The sequence below is a fragment of the Papaver somniferum genome, chromosome 6, assembly GCF_003573695.1.
Source record: "Papaver somniferum cultivar HN1 chromosome 6, ASM357369v1, whole genome shotgun sequence".
Lineage (NCBI taxonomy): Eukaryota > Viridiplantae > Streptophyta > Magnoliopsida > Ranunculales > Papaveraceae > Papaver > Papaver somniferum.
Window position 1 is genome coordinate 25490527 of NC_039363.1, and position 4069 is coordinate 25494595.

General features: G+C 39.3%; 1 pseudogene; it reads right to left on the minus strand.

Moving 5' to 3' along the window:
• Positions 1-494: 494 nt before the first annotated feature.
• Positions 495-594, minus strand: LOC113292011 (annotated as a pseudogene).
• Between the last annotated feature and the right edge of the window lie 3475 nt (positions 595-4069).

The window sequence follows — 4069 nt, forward strand, 5'->3', positions numbered from 1 at the left end:
TGTTAAAGAGAAACCTAGTAGTTCGAAGCGTCTCGATTACCTTAATGTAGAAAGTCCGACTTTTGAAGAGTCTGTTTTTGAACGTCCTTTGACTGAGGAGAGAATCCCTGTTGCTCGGATAGCGCCAGAAATGGCAACTTTGAAAGCTTTGTTGAATCCAACTAGGACTACTCGTCCTTCGTGTATTAAGTTAGCTGAAACAGAGGCACCCTATGAACTGAAACCTGGGACCTTACATATGCTCCCAATATTTTTAGGGAAAGAAAATGAAAACCTTTATTACCATGTTAGGGATTTTGAGGAAATTTGTAGTACTCTAAGAATTAGAGGCTTAGATGATGATGTTTTGAGACTTAGGTTATTCCCATTTTCCCTGAAAGATAAGGCCAAGTCGTGGCTGTATAGTTTGGACTCCGAGTCAATTGAGACATATGAACAACTTACATATGCCTTTTTCAATAAGTTTTTCCCTATGCACAAAACATCGTCTATTAGGACGCAAATATGCACATTTTCACAACAAGAGGGAGAATCTTTATATAAGTATTTGGAAAGGTTCAATGATTTATTATCCTAGTGTCCTCATCATGGTTTAGAAAAGGTTAGGCTAGTTCAGATCCTTTATGAGGGTTTAGATTATTCCACAACGACCATGGTTGAGTCTCTATGCACTGGTGGATTTGAAAACCAAACTGTTGATGCAGCGATGAAATTTTTTAATGAAATCGCCGAAAAAATCCAGCAATGGGAAAATAGTAGGGTACCCCAGAAAACAATTCTTTTAAGTAGAGGAAACGTTAATAGGGTAGAAGGAGGCTATGAATCAGATGCCAAAATTGCTGCTATAGCAAAAAGGTTAGAAGCCTTAGAAGTGGGCCAGACTAGTGGTAGAGTGGAGCCTTTTTGGGAAGGCCAGAATATTGAAGAGCGGGCCAATGCTCTTTATAATAACACTAGATTTGATAACCGTCAAAAGATTGACCCATATTCAGAAACCTATAATCCTGGTTGGAGAAACCATCCGAACCTTTCATGGTCTAAGGACCAAAGTCAAGGTCAGTTTAGTAATTCTAATGCTCCCCCGGGTTTTGGCTATAATAAGAATCCTTCAGGACTAGCTCAGTTTCAAAATCAGTCAGATAAGAAAATCCTAAGTTTAGAGGAATCTCTTGCCTTGTTAACTCAGCAAACTGTAAAATTTCAGTTATCCGTAGAACAGAGTCTACAAGCTAGTAACAGGATAGGACAAGAAAATAGTCAGGCTATTTCCGAGTTAAAAACCCAGGTTAGTCTGATAAGTGATTCTTTGAGAGAAAAAGGTAAGTTTCCTAGTCAAACATAACCCAACCCTAGAGGAGTTCATGAATTAGGTGCAAAACCATCGAATCAATTGAATGCTGTTAGAACCCTTCGAAGTGGTAGAGTTGTAGACAATAAGGTAACCATGCCCGATAGTGAACATATTGTAGTTCACCCCTCAGGATCTCACCTCTCAGGACCAATAGCTGAAGAGACTGATAAAGTTTCTGATGATGTGAATTCGGTTCCTGAAAGGTCTGATTTTAGGCCTAGAGCCCCATTTCCTCAGCTATTAGTACCAACAAAGAAGGAATCAAAATTTAATGACATAGTGGAGGTTTTTAAGAAAGTTACCATAAAACTTCCCTTATTATATGCAATTAGGCAAATTCCTGCTTATGCCAAGTTCCTTAAGGATATGTGTACGCGAAAGCGAAAACTTAGCGTCCATAAGAAAGCCTTTTTAGCTAGTCACGTAAGTTCAATCATTCAGAACACCACAACTCCAAAGTACAAAGACCCAGGTTCTCCTACCATTGCTTGCACAATAGGTAACTTCCGGGTAGAAAAAGCTTTACTTGACTTAGGAGCCAGTGTGAACTTACTGCCGTTCCATGTATACTTACAGCTAGGACTTGGTGAAATGAAACCTATTCAGATGACACTGCAGTTAGCTGATAGGTCTGTTAAAATCCCTCGAGGCGTTATCGAGGATGTTCTTATTGAGGTCGAAAAGTTTATTTATCCAGTGGATTTTGTGGTCCTAGATACCCAACCTGTCCCTGACCCAGAGAACCAGATACCTGTGATTTTAGATCGCCCATTTTTAGCTACGTTTAATGCGATCATTAACTGTCAAAATGGTGTGATGAGTTTATCTTTTGGTAATATGACTATGGAGATGAACATTTTTAATGTCAGTAAGCAACCTCATGAGCTAGATGACACATGTGTTGAGGAGGTGAACATGATAGAAGCCTTAGTTCAGGAGTCATTACCAAATATCTTGTCTGAAGACCCATTAGAAAGTTGTCTATCCCATTTTGGTTTAGATTTTGACGACGATAGCACTATTGAAAAAGTGAATGCTCTATTAGATTTTATCCCTGTGTTAGACACTGATAGATGGAAAGCTAGGTTCGAACCGTTACCAGTTTCTGAGACTACCCTAATTCCTTCTTTAGAGGAGCCCCCAAAGTTGGACCTTAAACTACTACCCGATACCCTAAAGTATGTGTTTTTAGGCCCATCTGAGACTTTACATGTGATTGTAGCTTCCGATTTGGATAGTGATCAGGAAAGTAGGCTAGTAAATGTACTTCAAGACAATAAGGAAGCTTTAGGGTGGACTATAGCAGACATTAAGGGTATAAGTCCTACTGTGTGTATGCATCAGATTCATTTAGAGGAAGACTCCAAAGCTTCTAGGGAGATGCAACGTCGACTGAACCCTAACATGAAAGAGGTAGTTCGAAAAGAGGAGCTTAAGTTGTTAGATGCGGGTATTATTTACCCAATTTCGGACAGTAAGTGGGTCAGCCCTGTTCAGGTTGTCCCCAAGAAATAAGGTATCACTGTAGTCCAGAATGATAATAATGAATTAATCCCAACCCGAGTGACCACGGGATGACGTGTGTGTATTGACTATAGGAAATTGAACAAGGTCACAAGGAAGGATCACTTTCCCCTTCCTTTTATCGACCAAATGCTAAAGCGATTAGCTGGACATAGTCACTATTGCTTCTTAGATGGCTACTCCGGTTATAATCAGATCGTTATTGCCCCAGAAGACCAAGAGAAAACCAATCTTACATGTCCCTTTGGTACCTTTGCGTACAGACGCATGCCTTTCGGGCTATGTAATGCCCTGCAACTTTTCAGCGTTATATGATGAGCATATTTTCTGATATGGTAGAACGGTTCTTAGAGGTCTTTATGGATGATTTTTCAGTGTTTGGTTCATCTTTCGATGAGTTCTTGCATCATTTGATATTAGTGTTGACTAGGTGTAAGGAAAAAATTTTAGTGCTTAATTGGGAAAAATGCCATTTCATGGTTAAATCAGGAATTGTGTTAGGGCACATCCTCTCTTCAAAGGGTATAGAGGTAGACAAAGCCAAAGTTGACCTTATTAAGACTTTACAGGTCCCAAAAACCGTAAAATATATTAGGTCATTCCTAGGGCATGCAGGTTTTTACCGTCGATTCATTAAGGATTTTAGCTTGAGTTCTAGAACTCTTTGCAATTTGCTTGCTAAAGATGTTAAGTTTGTCTTTGATGATGCTTGTTTAGAGGCTTTTGAGAAGCTTAAGACTTTACTCACTACTGCCCCCATAGTCCAGGCACCTAACTGGAACCTACCCTTTGAGATTATGTGTGATTCTTCAGATTATGCTATAGGCGTCGTTTTAGGACAACGAGAAAACAAATTACTTCATGTGATTTATTATGCTAGCAAAACTCTGAATGATGCCCAAATGAACTACACAACTACCGAGAAGGAACTTTTAGCCATCGTGTTTGCCTTGGATAAGTTTAGGTCCTACATATTAGGTTCTAAGATCATAATCTATACAGATCATGCTGCTTTGAAATACCTTTTATCTAAGAAGGATACCAAACCTAGATTGATTAGATGGATCCTATTGTTACAGGAATTTTCCCCAGACATTAGAGACAAAAAGGGTGCAGAAAATGTAGTAGCAGACCACTTGTCTAGGCTAGTTTTTAGTTCCCCTAGTGATTCCCTTCCTATAAGGATAGCTTTCC